General features: G+C 38.7%; 1 pseudogene; it reads left to right on the top strand.

Annotated features, from left to right (window-relative positions):
* Window positions 1-6,171: 6,171 nt before the first annotated feature.
* LOC127675949 (uncharacterized) lies at window positions 6,172-6,295 on the top strand (annotated as a pseudogene).
* The last annotated feature ends 18,048 nt before the right edge of the window (window positions 6,296-24,343 follow it).

Raw genomic sequence — 24,343 nt, 5'->3', positions numbered from 1 at the left:
GCTTGGTGTTTCAACTTAGATTGGAACAAACAATAAAACTGGCCATTTAATAAATAAAGGCTATTCATTTGAGAAATCTTTGACAATTTGATTCTTTATTATCTTCAAAATGAGGTAATATAAAACATTTTTTATAAAACAAAACAATATCTTCTTAAAAAGAAAAACAGAGGGGAAATGGTATCCCCGTGCATTTCATTTGAATTATGCATATATATTTTTAAGAAAATTTTAAAATTTGGATGCCAAGGAAATCTTGCTAAATGTATATGGCTTCCTATCACTAGGCATGCTGGTGCCTAAATGAGATAGAAGAATTCACTTATTGGCATTGCTGTTGTCCTCAAGATAGATTAATAATGTTTCTTAGATATGCATGACGTGGTACTTCCTAGTATGATCTTTATAGCCTCTGCATAAAAATACTCTTGATTTTCATAGATGGCTCTTTTGAAGGAAGAGCTAGATATCTTATTTATAATCAACAGGTGGTTATAGAAACACCTGGGCTCAGCTCAGTTCGAGCTGACAATGATATTAAATGTTTTTCAACCTATAAATAATACTTTTAATCCTTTTACAATTAGCTTGTATGTTGCAAAATTTGTCCTTTATTGGAAACCTATGGCATGTTTAATTTTAATACGCCATCAGGATCCTTGTTTTCACTATTGTAAAACAATGCCTTAACGCCTTTCCTTATCTCCAGCTCCCCATTTAGGGGTGTATCTATGTGGCCTTATGCCCTATCATTTTTGACAAATGGATGTAACTCACTATGCAAAAATTGGAAAAAAGATTTCTTTTCACTTCTCTACATTCAAGAGAAGCCTCTAAATGTAATCGATCATTGTTTACAAGCCTTTAATACCACGGGATTACCCCAGGTTATTAAGACAGACAATGGACCAGCCTACTCTGGTAAGAACTTTATCTCGTTTTGTAAAGAATTTGGTATTAAAACATAAAACTGGAATTCCGTATAACCCAATGGGTCAAGGAATTGTTGAGCTTGCTCATCGCACCCTTAAAGACTGGCTTTTTAAAATAAAGAAGGGAAACTATACACCCCCCCCCCCCAGGTCACCCAAAGCACACCTTGCTTTTGTTTTATTCATTTTAAATTTCCTGCAGACTGATGCTAATGATCAATCTGCAGCAGACAGGCACTGGCACCCTACAAATTCTAATTCCTATGCCATGGTTAAATGGCGCAACCCTCTAACTAATACATGGAATAGCCCAGATCCTGTTTTAATCTGGGGCAGAGGGTCGGTTTGTATCTTTTCCTTCAAAAAGAAGATGGAGCCCGATGGCTGCCAGAAAGATTGATATTGTAGGTAAATAGAGACCCTAAATCAGCTGGTAAGTATGACCAATTCAATAATGTTCTTAAGCCTACTTCTCCCATATTGGGAAGGTAGGCTGCTTTTCCTCTAGCCATTAATTTGCAAACCAGGTTTTATTCCTGATTAAATACCAAATTAAATTCCAAATTAAATACCATGGGCCCTCCAGAGAAGCAGTCCAAGCAGTTTTTCCTTTTAATCTCTTATTTTGTGTTTCAAGCAGATATCTTTCAGATACAACACTCGAAAGTGGGCTGCTACAGCAATGACTTCCAGGACTTGAAGATGGGCGGCTATGAAAGCCAGCCAACTCATATTCACAGGGCGTTGACTTTACCAGTGGATCTCCACAAATGGAGCTGCATAGAACTCAAATCTATGCATGTTTGTTAATTAAAACAAACATGGGCACCAGTTATGAGGTGTGAGGCGAGGCACTGCAAGGGAAAAAGGAAATGTCCTGCTTCTGAGTTTCCCTGAAAGTAAGCCTGACTGCATAGGGGTCGATGTTGAGAGACTGTCCTTTAAAATAATAAGGCAGTCTATTTCCCCTCCCCTGAAAAGGACGTCAATTAATATTTAAGGGGGTCCAGGCCTCTGCTTTCCCTCACTGGTCAATGCCCATCGTCTTTTGATGAATATAGTTATCCACTGGTTTTCCTTAAAATAAAAAAAAGGAGGAATTGTGACCTCCCCCTGCCCACTGCTCTCAAGAATAGAAGGGAGGAATTGTGACTTCCCCCTGCCCACTGCTCTCAAGAATAGCAGCCAGCAACCTGACCACCCACCTCCTGAAGAACAAGAAGAACCGGTTTCCAGCCTACAGGGGAGGGGCTTGGTCTGCCTTTGTTTCCCAGGAGAGAGGCATTATGATGAAAGATGGAGACTTGAACCAAAAGCCATGTGTTTTGTGTCTCTCTATTTAATTTCTCTTGCAGCCTGTTTCTTACCCATCTTTCCTTCCAGAGAACCCACGATTAAGATGTGTGAGCTGGACTCAACACTTAGTCATCAGGGAAATGCAAATCAAAACAATCCTAAGATTCCACCTCACAACTGTTAGAATAGCTAAGATGAAAAACTTAGGCAACTCAGATACTGATGAGGATGTGGAGAAAGATGAAAGCTCCTCCATTGTTAGTGGGATTGCAAGGTAGTACAACCACTCTGGAAATCAGTCTGTCAGTTCCTCAGAAAGTTAGACATGATACTACCAGAGGATGTAGCTATGCCACTCCTGGGCATATACCCAGAAGATTTTCTAGCGTATAACAAGGACACATGCTCCACTATGTTCATCGCACCCATATTTACAATAACCAGAAGTTGGAAAGAACCCAGATGTCCTTCAACAGAGGTATGTATACAGAAAATGTGGTATATATACACAATGGAGTACTACTGAGCTATTAAAAACAATGACTTCATGAAATTCAGGCAAATAGATGGAACTTGTAAATAAAATCCTTAGTGAGGTAACTCAGTCACAAAAGAATAAACATAGTTTGTACTCACTGATAAGTAGATATTAGCCCAAAAGTTCAGAATACCCAAGATTCAATTCACAGAACATACGAAGTCCACGAAGAAGGAAGACCAAAATGTGGATGCTTCGATGCTTCTTAGAGGGTGAACAAAATACTCACAGGAGGAAATATGGAGACAAAGTGTAGAGCAGAGACTGAAGAAAAGGTCATCCAGAGACTGCCCCACCTGGGGATCCATACCATATACCGGCACCAAACCTGGATGCTATTGTGGATGCTGAGAAACGCTTGCTGATGGAAGCCTGTAAGGCTGTCTCCTGAGATGCTCTAGCAGAGCCTGGCAAAGACAGAGGCAGAAGCTCACAGGTAACTGTTGGGCTGAGCTTGGCGGTCTTCTATGGAGGAGTTGGAGAAGTGAATGAAGGAGCTGAGGGGCTTTGCAGCCCCATGGGGGGGGAGCAACAGTGTCAACAGGCCAGACCCCCCCCCCAGACCTCCCAGGGAATGCAACACCAACCAAAGAATACACATGGAGGGACCCATGGCTATGGCCACATATGTGGCAGAGGATGGCCTTGTTGGACATCAGTGGGAGGAGAAGCTCTTGGGCCTGAGGGTGTTCAATGTCCCAGTGTAGGGGAATGCCAGTGTGGGAAGACTGGAGTGGGTAGGTACCACCCACATAGAAGCAGGGGCAAGGGGGATGGAATAGAGTGTTTCTGAAGGGGAGTCCTGGAAAGGGGAAAATATTTGTAAAATGTAAATAAAGAAAATATCCAATCAAAAAAAGAAAAAAATTCATTTGAATGATATATAAATAATTTTACAAAGGCATTTCAAATGTCTGCATTTTGTTATTGTTTCTGTTGTTGTTGATGATGATGATGGTGATGATGATGATTTTATAGATATGGATGGCTCACAGAACATAGGATTATTTTGAACTCACTATGTAGCAGATGACATCAGTAAACTGATCACATAGTACTGGAATTCCAAGTATGCTTCACCATGCCTGGATTCTCATATATCATTTTAATATAAATTCTTGGAAAAACATTAAAGTAATTTTCAGAATGAATACAATATTATGCTCATGGTTTTCACATGAGGATAAATTTTAGTAGCTCTCCACTATTATGCATAGAATGTACTAATCATCAGTTTTCAAACCCTAGCAGCCCATAAATTTCTGTTAGGAAATTAGAGAGCAAGTTGAGCTTCACTTATTTAAGAATGATTATTTGCTTAATTTCCTTGAAACTTGAGTGAAATATGGAAATATTTAAAGATTAACTGGAAGCCTTGTTATACAAATAATTTTCTAAGGGGAATTGAGTAGAAGGAAGTGGTGCTTTGTTTCCATTTTTTCTTACTCAACTACCTTCATGAATGCCCAGTCAAACAATGTTTATGTAGTTTCCCTTAGTACAATTTGTAATTCAGTTAATAGAATAATAATATTTAAAATAATACCAATTATCAGTGCCAGGGAAATATTTTAAAATATCATTAGGGGAGTGTAACGATGGCACAGAAATTAAGAACACTTGTTTCTCTTGCAGAGGATCTGGTTTCCATTCCTAACTACAACTGATTGTCACTTTAGTTTTAGGAGATGCAACATCTTCCTCTTGTCTCCAGTAATGCATGAAGCAAGCATATATACATGTGGGTACGCATAAACATAAATTAAATAACTCTTTAAAACATCATTCTACTTGCTGAAGAAAAACATTAACAGAACATATAACAGAACAAATAACAATAACTTTGTTATTGTTACTCAAAAATCTTCTTATTCTGTACTATTTACAGCAACTCAGTAGTGACCATGACTTTATTATCTTATAGTTTGATAACTCATAAGATATTTTCAATGAGAATAAAATTTAAAATTGTTTAGTTTCTTTGTAGATTACGTCTTCATTTCTTATTGATTTCCTGTTGATTTAAAAAAAATTTTTTTTACTTATTCAGCTTATATACTGTTCAATGCCCCCTTTCCTGGTCACCCCCTCCCATGATCCCCCATCCTGTTCTTCTCTGAGTGTGTGTGACCCCCAGCATCCCCCAACTCTGTCACTTAAAGTCTTTGGGAGGCTAAGCACTTCCTCTCCCAGTGAGGTCAGACAAGGCAGCTCAGCTAGAACATATCCCATGGACAGGAAACAGTTATTTTGGGGGATAACCCCTGCTTCAGTTGCTCGGGAACCACATGAAAATCAAATTGCACATCTGCTACAAATGTATGGAGAGGCCTAGGTCCAGCCTGTGAATCTTTAGTTGGTGGTTCATACTTGAGAATCCCAAGGGACTATGTTAGTTGACTCTGCTGGTCATTCTGTGGAGTTCCTATCCCCTTTGGGACCTGAAATCCTTCCTCCTATTAATCTGTAAGAGTCCTCAATAATAAGTACACTGTAGCTCTCTTCAGCCACACTATAAAAGGACATCAGATCTCATTACAGGTGTTTGTGAACCACCATATATTTGCTAGAAATTGAATTGCATTTGACCATCTTTATTATTTTTCTACTACTTTTACTGTTTTTTTTATTTTTAGAATAGTTTAATATTCAAAGCAAATTTGAACAGAAAGGACAGATGCTGTGTAATTCTTGTTCTTACATACCATCACCTCTCTCATGGCATGAGATTAAATAAATATAAAATGACATCAATCAAATGACTAAAATATCATAGAGTATCAACAAAATAGTTTCATTATCTTACAATTCTTTGTGGTTCTGTTTATTTACCCTTCATTTTCTCTTGAACCTGAATAGCCACTGACCTTTTTGCTATTTTTCCAATTTTACTTTTTCTAGAAAGCATATGGTTAAACTCATAGATTCTCCAGCTGTATTCTTTCACTCAGTAATACAGATGTTAAGTTTATTTCATATGTTTCTGTAGCTTGAAAGTTCAGTTCCACAAAATTCCATTTCCTATATTTACTACAAATAAGTTTTTGCCTCAGGCTATACTGCAGAGAGAATACAAGCTAAGAAAAAAAATTCTCTATTTGTATTAATAACTGTGAAATACAAACTTCTTTTTACTTTAATTTTTATATGAAATACAAAGTTAAAAAAAAGTGACTGCCTCTTAATGTTAATCAGCATAAAAACTAAATTATGCTCTTTAAGGATGGAGTACATATCAAATAATTTTAAATCCAAGAAGAAAAAAATATCGATCTTTTGTCCTTGGAAATTGCCAGGTAAAGATTCTTTATTAACAAAACAAACAAATAATAAAGCCTGCTAGGCACTATTCCAAATTGTAAGGATTTCACTCCTCACCAAAGGCTTCTATCTTAATGAAATTTAAGTGTTCTGGAAGTATTCCAAGTGTGTCAGCTTTGTCGATTCAGTAGGTGCCAAAGAAGGGAGAGGTTATGTCTAGCTTAGTGTCCTGATTTATGACAATCTAAATGATTAGTAGCCTATCATTTCCTGGAAATAAAATCCAAGTCTAGAATGGACTACCTGTCCAATGCTGCATATGCTAGAACAGCTCCCAGGACCAGGAACAAGAAAGAGACTGAACCATGGGACTGAAGGTCTTGGGCAGAAGTGAGCCTTAACATGGAGCCATTTGAGTGGGACCAGTGAGAAATAAGAGTGGAAGTCAACTAGATATGCTCTAGCTTGGACAAGGAGATAACTTGAGACAACTATCAGTTGGGGTCAGGGGTAGACCATACAGAGATGACCCCTGCCTGATGCCATAATGCATGAATAAGGCATAGTATTCCTGAGACCACTCCTGAGATGACATCCAAAACTTGAAGGCCCAGAGGGCCTGTAAGAGGAGCAATTAAGTGATGGAGAAATGAAAGAGAAAGAGATAGGATGTGGGTAAAATGAAAAGAGGCAGAACTGGACACTCAAGAACAGTGAGGAACAACCTGATGTGAGTAGTTGGTGATACTACCTGTGAACATGGTGGGGTCCTGGCTGATGTTGCTACAGGGGACCACATCTGGATCTGTGGCCCTGAATCACCTGGGATTTGTTGCCATCAAAGGTCAGGTTGATATCCTTAGTCTAGGCTACAACTGTAAGACTATGAAGAGACTTAACTTACTGGAGAGATGCCCCTGAGTGAACACAATGTGGACATGGGAATTGATGCAAAAAACAAGAGGAATTTTTATTTAATTTTCAACATGCTAGGGTCACCCTGCACATGGAAAGAGAATTACATCCCCCACCCTACCCTGCCACCCTACCCCCTACCCCTACCCTACTCCCCCACTCCCACCCCCCATCACCCACCGCCCACACCCCACACCCCACACCTCACACCCCATAGCCCACAACCCACCAGGCTGCTCATGCCTTTATACAGTTCTCAGGACAGCCTCCATTAGGCACAATATGATTGGCAGAGCAGTGTTACATTTAAACTAATTGGTTGATAGCAGATGAGGTAGGTGGTCAAGGACTCTGGGCCTTTCCTAGCTGCGGGGATCACCCTGTGGTCTGAGGAATGTAATTTAGCCTCCCTCTTCTGGGAGGGGGAACACTTGCCCTTCTTGGAGGGGCCAGTGTTCTATGACCTTTTCAAAGTTTCTGAGTTAACCGTTTCACTACTCAGGGACCTGTTGATGTGTGAGAGCTGTGCAGAACTGGCCCCGCCCCTCACCTGGGCATTGTAAAAGAGCTAGCCCTGGAGGCAGGAGAGCAGGAGACCTGCCCCAATTCTTAGCTAGCTGCAGTACTCTGTAGAGTGGACCTGCACATCAAAGGCGAATTATAGCCTGTTCTCTGTCCTCTGCCCAGATTATAAGCCCGGGAAATCTGGCCTTATCACTTGTTTCATATACAGTGGAGTAGACAAGGGAGAGGTGACCTCCTCCCCATAGGCCCTCTCCACCTGTGTCAATCAGGATAACTGGCTCTGTGGTCATGGGAGCAGGAGAGATATCCCTGTCCTTCTCTAGCTGCAGCACTCAGCGAAGTGGGTCCTGCACTTCACCAGGACAACATAGTAGAGCTAGCCGTGAATATAATTGTGGGTGACACAGCCCCTAAAGCAAGAGTGTGGGAAAGCCAGCCCTGCCTCTTGTCTGCTATGTGGAGGCATCTGGGAAGGTGAAATTCACTCACTTTTGCCCTCAACACCAGTAGCTGGCAAACACGCTGTAACTCTCAGGCCCTGGGCAACACAGTAGAGCTGTCCCTGATGGTAGGGGTGCAAGTGAGCTAGCACTAAGGATATGAATGAACATGGCAGAAATGGCTCCAGCATTTGTCAGCCATGTAGTGATATGGGAGAGAAAGAGAAGCTCTCACCATTTGCCACAAATGTCAGGCAGTAGAGCTGACTCCAAAGTCTTCAGATCAAGAGAGCAGATCATGTCATTCACCACTTCCAAAATTTGTGAGAGCAGGCCATATCTCTCATCTTGACAACAGGATGGGCTGGCCCTGGAAGGGGGGTTTGCTAATGAGCTAGCCTTGAAGACGTGAGAGTAGGAATGCTGGTAAACTGCCCCTGGTTCAGATATCTCTCTCAAGCCCAGAACCATGTCTTTGAATTGGTCCATCCCAACATTTACCACATCTATGAACTGATATAGTGCATGAAAGGAGCCAGTCCTATACATGCAAAAGTACAGGATCACCAAGACACAGCAACAACAGTCTTGGTGAGGTTCCAGTATCAACAGAATGGCAGAAGCCAGAGGCTTCTTGCCAGACAAAGGTGTTGTTATGAACATTTTGCAAGCAGAGAAGTATATACAAAAAGGTATACCATGGGACAGACTATGGATAGTATACTATGGGACACTGCAGTGTCCACAATGAGATCTTTTTTTTTTCTGTTGTAGGGAATATTGCAAGGGTATAGGGTGGTTATGAGAGGAGGGGGAGATGAGTAGGATTGAGGTACATGATGGGAAATTAATGAACATTCAACAAAATGTTCAAAAAAGAAAAAAATAGAAATTTAAATGTTTACATGATTAATAGAAAATACAAGAAAAAGATAGATGATTTGATAGTTTGAATGGGATTAGTCCCACCATAGGCTCTCTCTCTATATTGTTGGTACCCATTTGGTGGAGCTGTTAAAAAAAATTAAGAGGTATGACCTTATTGGAGATGTGTCACTGCATGTCAACTTCGAGGTTCCAAAAGCCTAGTATCTCTCTTTGTGTGTAGCATGCAGACCAGATGTCATCTGCAACTGTGCCAGTGCCATTCCTGCCTGACTATCACCATGTTTCCCACCATGATTATTGACTCACTCTCTGAAACTGTAAGAAAACCCCTAATTGAATATATTTGCTTTACAAGCTTCCTTGATCATGGTGTTCTGTCATAGCAATAGAATAGTAACTAAAAAATAGTAGACATATATAAATTTCATTATCCTAAATAGAGCAACATGACAAACTTGACAGGGAAAATAACAGGAGTCCTCAAGCCTGTTTGTAGAACTACAGGCAACTGAGCAAAGCTGGGAGTGGGAGAAATACGGATTAGTTGTCCAATGTCAAACAATCAGCCCTGAAATAATATATGTAAGTAACATTATATTGACTCAACAAGTCTTCACACAGCCTTCAACAAGTGTGTGTGTGTTTATGTCTATCTGTATATGTATATATATGCACTAACAATCAATGAAGAAAGAAACTATAAATTTAAAGGAGAGTGTGGAGGGTTACATATAAAGGTTTGGAGGAAGGAAAAGGAAGTATGACAATAAATTACAAATAAACAAGACAAAACAGAAGAATGTTCAGGAATGGGTGGAGAGAAGAGGGCTTATGAGATCGATGGGAAAGGGGAACCAGGAAAGGGGAAAGCATTCGGAAAATAAACAAAGAATATAGAAAATTAAATAAATAAAAATAAAAATAAAAAATAAAAAAATGTAACAGATTTGGAGTAGGTGAGGTGGTTTACCAGGTAATCCTGGAAATCTGAGTCCACTCCTCAGTATCCATAATGGATGAAAAGAGAGCTGACTCCTATAAGATATCCTTTGACCATCATTTATGTGCCATTGCACGAGTACTCTCCCTGACATGAGGAGGAAAAAAATAAAACAAAACAATAATTTTTAAGTAATCAAAGTGAAAATGACAAAGAATGTCAAACAATTTACCAGAAAACAAAATGTCAAATAGGTACACAAACACATTGTACAAAATGATAAAAGAATACAGTATGAACAGTTTCATGCATAAATTTAATAGTACCAAATGACAGTATAATCCAGACCCAAAGGGGCATGCATGGTATGTACTCACTGATAAGTGGATATTAGCCATAAAGTACAGGATACCCATGATACACACAATGGACACACAGAAGTTAAAAAGAAGGAAGGCCCAAGCAAGGATGCTTGAATTTCACTTAGAAGAGGTAATAACAGGGTCGTAGGAAGTAGAGGGAGGAAGAAAACTGGGTAGGAGATGGGATGCTTATATGAATGGGGGAGCATCAGTATCAGGTCTGGGGAGATACAGGAGACAGGGACAGAGGGACAGGAGAATTAATAGAAATCTGCAGCCTCCAGGGTGGAGGGTGGCGGAGGAAATCTCTATGAAGCTCCAGAGAGGGGGCTTCCAGGAGAGGGAGGTATCCAGGAGCCAATGTGGGTGACTTTAATTGAGAAGCCTAGCAGTGGGAATATGAAACCAGAAGAGAGCACCTCATTTAGCCAGGCAGGACCCTCAGTAGAGAGATAAGGACTCCAACCCACCAACAAAACGTTCAACACAAAATGTGTCATGCCTAAAAAAATACAGGGACAACAATGAAGCAGAGACTGAAGGAATGACTATCCAATAACTGGCCCATCTTGAGGCCCATCCCAGGAAACACCAAGCCCTGACACTAATAATGATGCTCTCTTATGCTTGTAGACAGGAGTATGCTGTCCTGAGATACTCTATCGAGCAGCTGACTCACACAGATACAGACATACAGCCAAACAGTAGATGGAGCTTGAGGACTCTTATGGAAGAAGAGGAGGAAGAATTGCAGGTCCTGAAAGCAATAGGAACTCTACAAGAAGACCAACAGAGTCAATTAACCTGGACCCTTGGCTACTCTCAGAAACAGAGCCACCAACCAAAGCACATACAAACATAAGACTGCCTTTCCTGGCAGCACTGGGAGAGGACGTACCTAACCCTACAGTCTTGATGAGACAGGGTAAGTGGATATGCAAGGTAAGGGGATGCATAAAGGAGGATGTGGGAAGGACTTTAGGAGGGGGAATAGAAGGGGGTACAGAGTTTGGGATATAAAAAAATAGCTATATCATATGACCTGACAAAAAGAACGGATAATTAAAGTCATATTGAGTAAAGAAATCTATTCTTAAAGGTGATTTACAATATTACTTAAAAGTTTCTTGAACTATTCACAGTGTTAGTCATCTATTAGATATAGAAGATGATGTGTATGTAATATGTGCTCATGACTTATTGTAAAGCATTGACGTCTATTTTTATAGGTATGAAAATTTTTCAAGAAATGGTGAGACATAGCACAAGGGAAATGCAGGGAAATTGACAAGTGTTATATTAGTCCATAGCTCAAGACTGAGAACAAAAATGGGCAAGTAGAATAGTTACTAACTGATGTCTCCATTGGCTCAAGACTCAGGAAGAGTTAATATCCCACTTTGGAGATAATTTTCTTTTTTCTTTCTTTTTTTTTTTTTTTTGGTTTTTTGGATTTGGCTTTTTCGAGACAGGGTTTCTCTGTATAGCCCTGGATGTCCTGGAACTCACTCTGTAGACCAGGCTGGCCTCAAACTCAGAAATCCGCCTGCCTCTGCCTCCCAGAATGCTGGGATTACAGGCGTGCGCCACCACTGCCCGGCTGGTTGGAGACAATCTAATATGGAAGTTCTTATTCAGAATAAAGGAAGTTGTTTTCTATTGATGTCTTCATTTTATTTATTTTTATTTAATCTTTTATTTACTTATTTATTTATTTACTTATTTACACTCCAGCTTTTATTGCCCTCCTGATCCACCCTCTGACTACTGTTCCACATCTCATACCTCCTCCCCTGTGCCATCCTGTTTAGAGGATGTCCATTCCACCATACCTCTTAATTCCCTGGGGCCTCCAGCCTCTTGAGGGTTAGGTACATCTTCTCTGACTGAATCCAGACTCAGTAGTCTTCTGTTGTATATGTGTTGGGGCCTTATATCAGCTGGTGTATGTTGCCTGATTGGAAGTTCAGTGTTTGAGAGATCTTTGGGGTCCAGGTTAATTCAGACTCCTGGTCATCCTACAGGGTCACCCTCCTCCTCAGTTAAATGGCCAGAATAGATGGAATAAAGTTGATTCTATCTCCCAAAGATGCCCTGAATGTTCAAAGATAATCTCATCAAAACCAAACAAAGTCTCATTGTTGAGACCTACATAACTAACTCAACATAGAAAAGTGGATCTGGAGCCTTCCATGGATCCATTACCCTTATGTTCTAGTGTCTTTGCTACAGGAATGTATTATGCAGGCTACCAAAAAGAAAGAAAGAAAGAAACAGTATTTGGCAAAACCAGAACGGGGAACTGGGAAGGGGTGGGAGGGAGGACAGGGGAAGAGAAGGGGGCTTACGGGACTTTCGGGGAGTGGGGGGGGGGCTAGAAAAGGGGAAATCATTTGAAATGTAAATAAATTATATCAAATAAAAAAAAAGAAAGAAAGAAAGAAAGAAAGAAGAAAGAAAGAAAGAAAGAAAGAAAGAAAGAAAGAAAGAAAGAAAGAAAGAAAGAAAGAAAGAAAGAAAGAAAGAAAGAAAGAAAGAAAGAAAGAAAGAAAGAAAGAAATGTAAAGACCAACCAGGCCACAAACCCTTTAATCTACAATAAATTCTGCCTACAATTTATACTGATGTAATAGTGTTATAAACCTGGTTAGAATAACAAACAATTATCTCAGTTAACAGAAGGCCCACTCCATGACTTGGAGCACATACCTGATACAGCTTGAGTGACTAAGAATCTGAGGTTTGATAGCCCAGGGACCTGGGGTAAAACCAAATAATACTAGATTAAAAACAGCAGTGATAACATGACTACTAATGACATTCCCATATATTCATGTATCAGAACCTTGTACATCCATCATTAGAGAACCTTCCTCTTGCATCAGATGGGAACAAATGCAGAGATTTACAGACAGGCATTGAATAGAGAGTGAGTGACTTTGGAACACCCAGCCCTAAATGGCATATCTCCATTAAATCCCTCTCCTCAGAGTTCAGGGAACATCATAGAAGAGTAGACAAAAAAGTTTAAGAGCCAGATGGGATGCAGGACACCAAAACAAGATCCTCAAATACAACATATGCAAATTTTATAGAAATTCATAAACACTAAACATTGAAGCAGCCTGCACATAGTCTGCAAGGTTCTGTACCACATCATCTCTGGATATATCATGGCTTCAAATTTAATTTTTATAGGTTTCCCAAGCATGGGGTGTCTGGTTCTTGTGCTTTCTCTTGGACTTTTTGTTCTGTATGCTTGTTTTGTCCAATTCTGATGAGTTAATTTTTATTGTCTTATATTTTATTTTACCACATTTTGCTATTCTCTCTCAGACTCTTGTTATTTTCTAGTAAGAAACAGGCCTGGATCTATATGGAAGGAGAGGTAAGAGGAAACTGGGAGAGGGATAAAGGAAGAGGAAACAGCGTCAGGAGAAAAAAAATCTATTTTCAATAAAAGGAAACAAAAACAAACAAACCAAAACCACAAATCACTCTCAAAGTATAAATCTTAAATAATATTTGAACAAATATCTGTTATGATCAGTCCAGATGTCTTAAAACTGAGCTTAACTTACTTATCTACATTTGTCCACTTGGCATCCAAAGTCCTCTTAGTAACTCATGTATGTACTCCAAATAAGACAATATATGTATGTCTACTCTATTATATCAGAACGTTGTCAATAGAAAGACAGATTTAGTTTTCCATTGTGTATACTATATAATATAATGGAACACAATTTTTATGTTTTGCCTAATCTATGTAACTTCCTGCTCTGATTGACAGATCACAATGACATCTTCGTTCTCCTGGTATTAATTTCAATTCAGAACCATCGTTTGGTCATTACTGAAAATTCTAATGATCTGCTTTTCCTCAATCTATAATCACATAAAAAGCAATGTGTAATCCTTTAGACAGTCTGAGAAAAGGTTAACTGTTGGCATTGTAGCAGTGTCTATCTGCTAGTGGACTCATCTTTTTCCTTCAATAGATTCTGAGTCTCTAAAGTGGCCTAAGTCTATAAACTTGAAAAACTGTGGTATTCTATTTCTACCCAAATCATAACCTTTGGTCATTTGATTTTTGCCACTCATACTGTAAGTGTCAAGTAAGAAATTAACTGTCACATCTGTTTCTGTGTTAAGGATACCATATTCACCTAGTCATTACTATACTTGGCTCCTTTTATTCTATGCTGATGGCCATTTGGACTTTACTGTCCATTACAGTATGTTGCTTCTACATTTGTCATCATGTGACTGCTACTTCCTTAATATATAATTATTCATTATATTTATGCTTTTTAATTCAGCAGTAACATAGCCCACTTTAACCATGTAAATTACACAGCAACCATAGAAAATCAATTTCTGAAACCCCAGTCCAAGATCAAAGAAACTATTTTTAAGATCAACTTCCTTGCAGCTGCAACAGCACTTGCTTACAGCCCCAGCTACTCAGGAAGTTAGACAGTGGAAGGGCTTGTACTTTCACTTCCTCTAGAACCATTCTCAGTACCAAAATTTATATTTGTGTTAATCATGATTTTCCAAACACTCAGAATAGGAAATTAATATATTTGTGAGTACCTATGTGGAACTATACAAGACCTAGATCTTCTGAGCACGTTATCCAGCTAACAGTTCCAGAAAGAATTTCCTCTGTAGTCTTCATTCTAAAAGATATTAAGATGCAGCTTCTTCTACAAAGACCTCAATGATTTTTCTTAAAGACACCATCTAAATGAATGAAGTCCACAAACAAAATGAAGGATGATCTACTATATCTAAAGTCTACCGAGTTAAATGTTTAGTTGCATGTAAAAAAAATATCTTCATAATAATAACTAAGCAGGAGCTTAAATAAAACATGAATAATATCATGTTTTACATGTAGTTAAATTCCCATGTAAAATTACCACAAATTCTGAAAAACAAATGTACAACATAGAATATTTTTAAGTGAAAAAAGTCATCACTGTCTATAAATTCCTTTAAATCCAAAATTTTCTTTACTCACCTTTTTATAATTTCATAGTTCTCTTTAATCATTACTATAAAGGATCAGTTTCTTTTTTCATATGCATGTCTTTAACATGGGAGGAGCAAACATGTCATAATTATATGTGGAGATCAAAGGTAAGTTCCACAACTTAAAATATTTTAGGATTCAGTTTTTAAACCTAGATCAGAGTGATAATTCTCAATGGAGATAAAGATGGTCATTGAACAACCCTAGCAATTATAAAGTTTTTCTTCCAACTTCTTTCACACATAAGTGTGCACACACATGCACACACACACACATCACTAGATAGAAAATTACACATTATGAAATTGTTTAGTATTGTAAGGATCATAAGGATCATTGTACTTTAAATATGTTACAGACTCTTTGTGTGTGCAATAAAGCTTATAACCTCTCTCTCTCTCTCTCTCTCTCTCTCCCCCTCTCTCTCTCACTCTGTGTGTGTGTGTGTGTGTGTTTGTGTGTGTGTGTGTGTGTGTGTGTTTTAGGCAAGTGTTTGACACTGATATATTTGTCAGTTGCTCATTATCTTAATTTTGAGGCAGGGTCACTCAATTGATCTTAACAATTCAATTAATCATGACAGACAGTGAGCTCTAAGAATCTGTTTTTCTCTGTGACCCACATCCCCAGAGGTTTACTTGACAATCTTTTCACAAGGAAGCTAAGGACTCATATTCATACTTGCCAACTCACACACTTCCATAGCCCCACAGAATTGCTCAATAATGAAAGTATGCATTTTTTAAAACTATCAAAATGGACACAATAAGTTAAGAAAGAAGAGAGCGAACAAAACTAGCCATTTGTGTTGTGTCTTTTTCTGCATAAATACAAACAAATGTCTCCTCAGTCCAGCTAAGGAAGCAATGACAGAAGAAAGTAACAACTCCACCCAAACTGCCCTGGTGAATCAGTGAGTTTATTGGAATTTCTTTTTATGAATATGAGAAAGGTGTTGCTTATAGGTGCATGGGTAACTCAAATTGGACATGTCACCAAAAAATCCATCCCAGCCTGGATGCTGAATCAAAAAACATCAACTAAAAATTACCTATGATTTGGAAAGTCCATCACCTCTCCCTAGAAGACCATAATGTTTTATATAAACCTCAGTAAGGACAGTTTGAAGCTAATAAATTTTAGGAGGTTCCTGTTGTTTATGTTCTGTTTCTCAGGAGCCATTCTCAAGAATGGTCTATCTCAATTCAAAGGAACTTCCTGCAGGACAGCTTTCTTCAACAATTAAAGATTAAATTAAAATATTAAAAATGAACTGTCAGGTCCCAGGCTCCATCCAGCTAAAATCTATCTGCCAACTCTCCAGCAGGGCCAGAGCTCCCAAGTTCCCTTTGCTGTCACGCCAGCCCCACCAATGACCAATGCGGTCAGCTGCCACAGCACCCGACAACCTGGTAGCTTGAAGCTTATAATTAATCAATCAGATTTATGTATCAATAAATTCTCAATTCACAATATGCCAATACAATAATTTTAGAACCAATTGATAATGATAAAAGCTTACCACCTGGATTAGAATTGTCCCAATTATTGTATCCTTTATGATATGATAACTACCTGTGGATATTTAAAGTCATGCTGGTTCAAGATTTTCTTCCTGTCCATACGCCTCCATCCTGGCTTCTTTCCTCCATGTTCTGCCTCTCTCTGTCACTGTAACTCCTAGCTTTGCTTCCCTTTTCCCTGTCCAATCACAGGCCTCCTGCTGCACTAATATAAATGGACACGGAAAATCCTGTGACATTTAGTCATATTTAGTACAATTAAGGTTTATCCTTTGTTTTGTGTTTTTCTGGAATTGTCCATATTTGTGTCTCACCTGGAAAAAAAACCAAGTTTTTTGCTTCTCTCTGTGTTTTAGCTCAGGATGCCTTCTTCAAGTCTGTATCTGAAATATCTAGTAATATTTTCTTTAAATTATTAATTTTTAGTAATAATTTAAGGCTCAATATACATATACACTACCTTTATGAAGCATTACCATTCTTCTGTCAGGGGCAATATCCCATTCTCTATAACTTTGGATATTTTCTTTTTAACTTTTTAACTATGTTTACTAAAACTTCAAGACAAAAGGAAATTTCTTTGTTATCATGGCATGGGGTAAATTATACATTGTAATTAAATGATTTAGAATTGAAAATTATGATACTTTTTACAAATATAGTCTAATATAAATTATTTTCTGGGAAACTAAATGAAGAGACCAAAAATTCCTACCTTTAAGGAATTTATATAAAAGTTACTAGTTAGATATACCTACCAGAACATATGAAAGTGCGTATGTATCACAAATCATTCATGTTCTATTGAGGTAAGTTTGGACAAGCTAGGCAAACAAAACTTATTGACATTTGCTAATCAACTATAAAAGGCAACTTACATAATAAAATGGACATAATTAGGAAGTAAAGGATACATTTTCTTATCAGTTTACTCTGAATTCCAGTTAGTCAACTGCTTATCTGGTAGGTTTCAGAAACACTACAAGCAAGCTTCATATATTCTATGTTTTAGCTCAGGCTAAATCTGGTATGAATAATGATTGAAACAGATTTTTTACCTTGGATTTAATATATTTTAATTCAGATACCCTAAACATAAAACATTATGGCATCATAATATATTTTAAAAAATTAAATTTGAAAAGCACATTTTCTGAGTAACATTATTTTGTAGTTTCCTTTCATGTATAAATTAGACATACACTTGAAAAATCTCAAGAAACTTATTTTAAAATGAATATTTTGATCCTTATATGCAATTCTTTGATAATGCTTTCAAGGATTATTTCTAGTATTACTTCTTATAAAATACATCAGACATAATTTGTTGATTGTCAAATGCCATGAGATTTCTAAAAATATAAAATTGTCTTCTGGACATTTGCCAACTAATATGTACCAAGTAACTGCATTTCTTGTCTACAGGATTGTTAGATATGGTTTATTTAGATTATTTTTATTTTTTCAAGTATATGACAGTGAAATTATCTTGATTCATTAGCATTTCCAAAATAGGTGAAAAATTTAGATTGTTGCAGTTGGAATTTTTATTATTATATGTCATCAGTACATACAAAGTATTTTGGGAGTAACTACCTAGCCAAAAATGTCTTAGAAAGTGTCATGACACCATAATATACAGAAAATAAAATTATAAGTGTAATACAATATTGCTAACATTCCTTCCCTAGGGGACACATGCAATGTCTGCCTTGTCTAATAATGTCCCAATGGCAAATCAAGGCACAATTCTGCCAAAATTTTCTCTATTAAATCAATGAGTTTATTGTGCTTCCTTACAGAGTATAGGAAAGAAGTTACTTAGAGGGGTGTGGGTGCTCCTTTCCAAAAGGCTACACCTGAAAAGCTTAACCTAGCAGAAATAAGGAGTTTTTCCATAGTCACATAAATAAAGTCCCTACTCTTCTGCCAACTATATTCTGTAGCACATTCCTATGGTTATGGGCAGTTGAGGCAGAATTGCATATAACAGGTAGTGGGGGACAGCTGAGATCTTTTACAATGTAGCAGATTAATGTCTCAAGAGTTCAGCTGCTTTGTTCAGAAGACAGCCATGACACTCATTTCCACTTCTCATTCTTAGATTATTCCTGCCCTTCTTTTTCAAAGTTTTTCCCTAGTCTCAGAGAAGGTAATATAGAAAAATGGCTACTTTTCTGCCATTTCAGTGAGGGAGCACATCAACATGATGCTTTATTCGTTCCTCCATTTCTAGAATGTGGCAGTTATTATGTTTTGATGATGTCTCTTTGACTTCACAAACACAAAAGGGGAGAAAACAGGAAACAGAAAATTATCCTCAGGACCCTGACTGAAGTAACATTAAACACAAATTCTTAGGAGCCTTGGTTGGTGAATCACATTCTTCTGCCAAACAACTGCTGTAGATTCCCCAATGGAGTCTATAATTTTTCCTGTTGCTAAGGGGTTGTCATGGCCAACAATTCCAGGGAGGCCTCTCCCACCCCTAGAATGGGCCTTAAATAAAATTGAAAAGCTGTTCATCTATCCTTGAGTTGAGCCTTTAGTGCATAAGCATGGATGTCTTGGTTAGCATGTCTATAGTGTAGCATCCTGGGGACATCACTGAACTGGACTTTTAGCAATAGTTCTGCAGCAGTCTGTGAACCACCTTCAGATACTATGAATATCAGTCAATATGGTATGAATGGGGGTATATTTTCTTCCTCATATATGTTCATAGCACAGAGTCTTCACTGTCTCGTTCTTCACATGTAACTAATATTAGTAGCAACAGAGAATGCAGAGGCTCCCACAACAATAAAGGCCGATGTTCATAGTACCCATTAAACCATCCCAGCCCTGGCATTGGGGTTCTCATTTAGCAACCATATAACTTAATGGAGGCCTTTCTTCTACCCATGTAGTGTTGATTTAACAACACTTTCTTTCTCTCAATTAACCCTGCTACAGTAAGGTTGTAGGGAAAATGTAAGTGCCTTTATATGTGAGTGTCCTCAACCTAGCCTTACAAACAGTACTCTTGATTTTTTTATTTTTTTTATTTTTTTATTCGATATATTCTTTATTTCCATTTCAAACCATTTCTGCTTTCCTTGATCCTCCCCTTCCTCCAAGTCCCATAAGCCCACTTCCACCCTCCTGTTCCCCCATCCACCCCTTCCCACTTCTCTATTCTGGTATTCCCCTACACTGCTGCACTGAGTTTTTCCAGGACCAGGGGCCACTGGTCCTTCTCCTTGTACATCATTTGATATGTAGATTGTGTTTTGGATATTCCATGCTTCTAGGCTAATATCTGTTTATCAGTGAGTACATAACATGAGTGTTCTTTTGAGACTGGGTTACCTCACTTAGGATGATGTTCTCCAGCTCCATCCATTTGTCTAAGAATTTCATGAATTCATTGTTTCTAATGGCTGAATAGAACTCCATTGTGTATATATACCACATTTTCTGTATCCATTCCTCCGTTGAGGGACATCTGGGTTCTTTCTAGCTTCTGGCTATTATAAATAGGGCTGATATGAACATAGTGGAACATGTTTCCTTGTTGCATGCTGGGGAATCCTCTGGGTATATACCCAGATGTGGTACAGCAGGGTCCTCTAGAAATGTCATGCCTAGTTTTCTGAGGAACCACCAGAATGAATTCCAGAGTGGTTGTACCAGCTTGCAATCCCACCAGCAATGGAGGAATGTTTCTCTTTCTCCACATCCTCACCAATACCTGCTGTCTCCTGAGTTTTTAACCTTAGTCATTCTGACTGGTGTGAGGTGAAATCTCAGGGTTGTTTTGATTTGCATTTTCCTAATGACTAATGATGTTGAAAATTTCTTAAGGTGCTTCTCAGCCATCCAAAGTTCAAATGAATGCCTCTGTCACTATATGTTGTATATAGGCACCCACACATAACACTGAAATGTCAGTCTACCTGCCAGTGATATACTTCTTCCAACAAAGACACACCTACTTGGACAAGGCCACACTCCCAATAATACCACTCCCTATGAGGGTATGGGGCCAATTTTTGTTCAAACCATCACAGTATCCAACTTGCAATTCTACTAATTGGATAAACCCAATGGCATTATATAGCAAGGTGCATGAATAGCATACTTTCCTGGAATGCAAGCAACTTTGGCTATTTTCCATCCATGCTCGTCCCTAGGTTATATATGAATCTGGTAATCTGCTTCTAGGGTCACCTGGGGGTAGGTGGGCCTCACCTTGGTAAGGCCATCACGTTCCTGATTCCTTAAAGAACTCATGGGGGGCAGACTAACACATGAAAAAAACACTTATGAACCAGCACCATTTGTTGAAGAGGCTATCTTTTTCCACTGGATGGTTTTATCTCCTTTGTCGAAGATCGAGTGACCATAGGTGTGGGGGTTCATTTCTGGGTCTTCAATTCTATTCCATTGATCTACCTGCCTGTCACTGTACCAAAACCATGCAGTTTTTAACACTATTGCTCTATAGTACTGCTTGAGGTCTGGGATACTGATTCCCCCAGAAGTCCTTTTACTGTTGAGAATAGTTTTAGTTATCCTGAGTTTTTTGTTATTCCTGATGAATTTGAGAATTGTTCTTTGTAACTCTATAAAGAACTGAGTTGGGATTATGATGGTGATTGCATTGAATCTGTATATTGCTTTTATCAAGATGGCCATTTTTACTATATCATTCCTATCAATCCTAGAGCATGGAATATTTTTCCATCATCTGAGGTCTTCTTCGATTTCATTCTTCAAAGACCTGAAGTTCCTGTCATATAGATCTTTCACTTGTTTGGTTAGAGTCACACCAAGATACTTTATATTGTTTGTGGCTATTGTGAAGGGTATCATTTTGCCCTGGCCCATGGGGGTATATGACAGGGGATCCTAGAAGAGAAGGGCAGAGAAACAGAGACAGGAGACACAAAGAATGAGGTCAAGACAAATTAACTGCTCAAGACCTAGTAATCTGTATTTTCCCAGGGAACTTATACAGGCTGGGGGAGAAGTGAGCAAGTGGGATTCTTCACGTAGTCTGGGCATTCAGCCAAGGTGAATCTCTGGCAGCTGCAAGATGTTTTCTTCTTCTGGGAGGGCACAGTGACCATTCGATTTCTCCAAGGTCTGTAGCTGAGGAGAAGTCAAAACCCAAGCCTATCTTTAATAAACTCTAAACAAAAAGTAAAGTCAGTTTGGCTCCTGGCATCTCCTCCCTATTTATTTAGTTTTTGTGAGGCCAGCAAGAAATCAGACATCTATAGGTCTCGTTGATGCATGAGTGAGCATTAACCAAAAAAGGAGAGAAGCAGTGACCCAACCACCTCTCATGGGGAACAGAGGATTGTTCTTCCCACATCTTAGGTGGCTCTTGGTGTCTTTTGGAGAGGAGGGGCAGAGCCTATCTTGGTGGGAGGTCCACACATAATATAAAGTAGTCCTAGGACCAACACCAACCCCTATGCAGATAGAGTGTGCGTCACAGGAGACTCAGAAGCGGACAATTGGGTCCTCCCCCTGCGATGCCTTGCTCTACATCCCTTGCAGGTACCCACACTGAGTTTATGCCATGCTGAACCAGTGTGCATAGTTCTGAGTTGCTATGCATCCCCTGTGGGGGCGATATCATCCCATGCCTCAGCCAGGCCTATGTCAGCCAAATCAAGTTGATGATAAAGTACTTGTATGGTTTTGAATGCCACAGAGTAAATATGCTGTCTAATGAATCCTGTCAATTGATTTAAAATAAAGGGTCCTAAAATAGCTATCAAAAGCACAAAAAGCAAGGGCCCAACAAGGGACATCAGGAGGGAAAACATGGAGGATTCCCACCAATCAGTGGCAGCTCTACAAAATTTCTGTCTCTGTAGATCCTCACTCAGCTTATGGAGTTTATGCAGCTGTAATTCTATCAGGCCAGATTCATTAACATAATAGCAACATTCCTCCTTAAGAAAAAGGCAGGTTCCACCCTTCTCAGCTGTGAGAAGGTCCAAGGCACTGCGATTCTGCAAAGTAACTTGGTCTAGTGAGGTTATCTGCCTTTGCAGGGAAGTCAGAGATTCAGCAGAAACCTCTATAGCTAATTGAAATTGTTCAGCTAACTTATTGGTGACTATAATCGAATGTCCCAATGATTCACCTGCCAATCCAGCGGCCACCGCAAAGGTAGTCAAGGAAAGGCTGACTACAAAGAGCAAAAATAATGCACGTTTCTCTCTTCTGAAATGTTCAGAAGACATAAAATTTTCTGCAGGGGTACGAAAAGTTAGTTGAGGAATCAAGGTAACAGGGAGGCACAACATAGAGGGATCTATATTTATTGAAAAGTATTTAGTGAGGGTGCCATTGCACCAAATAAAATATCCTCTTGGGGCAAAAATATCAGAAGATGGAGTCTGAGAAATAGTGCACCTTCCTTTTCCAGAGTCTGAATAACAAAAAGGAATTTTGGAAAATGGCCAATAGAGTTCAAACTTAGGGATAGGAGAGGTCTTTATTGATTTTACTATTGTAAAATTTAATGCAAAAAAAGAGGGGACAGCTACTAAGGGAGAACGGCTCAACATAGCACACAAAAAATATGAGAGGTTTCCCCATCCTGAAACATTGGCCAACATCATCCTTTCCCTCAAGAGGGAAATCCAAGAAAATGGATGAGTAGCAGGAGAGACAGAAAGCTGGTTATTAAGCTCTCGTTCTGTATTTAAAATATGAGAATATACAGCAGGTTGTACTTGAACAAGAGAGCTCCAAATATAAATCTTGCTACTGGAAGACTTTCTTTCCTGCTCATATGCATGGCTCCTTTTACAGGAGAAGTCCAGCGGCTATCCTAAGGGTCCCAGACAACCAAAGTATATCGTATGGATGACTTAAAGAACTTACCTCGATTATAACGGTACTGGCTGATAAAAGTTTCTTTTTTTCAAAGGAATGGGCAAATGTACGTTGCAGCAACCCCAGGGAAATCCTACATTCTCTTTTATCCAGTTGGTAGAACATGACAAATCGGACTGGTCATAAAGAAAACAAAGGGCAGGCCAGGCTCTACCTGCCCTACACTTGAAATCTGTAAAATTTAAATATATGGCCTTTTGACACCCTGGAGGGGGGCAATCAGCAGTAGCCAATATCTCCCCTTTTATCTGTCCACAATGTTTCCAATTTTCAGCTAAATAAAATCCCCATGCAAAGGGGGATGTTGAGTCTGCAGATGTCTGTAGCATCAGCATTAATAGGAGGCATCCAAAGTTAGCGAGGACTGCAGATGTTTTCAATGATCAGAATCTCTCGTTAACCACTCTAGCAGCTAGCATGCTCCTTTGGCATCCTGTAGAAAAAAACATAAACATGCCCTCTTCCCCACACTCAGAGTGTTTCTTGGCCCTGAACTTTTAAAATTTTTGTGGTGTACGGAGATATGATTCTCTTCTCTTTTATTTATAAGAATATTGTTTTAAAGTTCTATAGGCCTGTTCCACAATATCTTGTCCTTGAGGATCATAAGGAATCTTAGTAATATAACTAATATTAAATTGTTAACAAAACATCTCAAATGACTGACTGTAATAGTCAGTTGTATTTATCTTAATCTTATTTGAAACATCTAGTATAGAAAAACACATAGGCAATGACTAATTTTAGTTTTAGTTGCTTCTCCTGTTATCACAACTATA

Source organism: Apodemus sylvaticus, chromosome X (assembly GCF_947179515.1).
Source record: "Apodemus sylvaticus chromosome X, mApoSyl1.1, whole genome shotgun sequence".
NCBI lineage: Eukaryota > Metazoa > Chordata > Mammalia > Rodentia > Muridae > Apodemus > Apodemus sylvaticus.
Note: the sequence above shows the minus strand (reverse complement) of the source record. Positions and strands in the feature narration are given on the sequence as shown.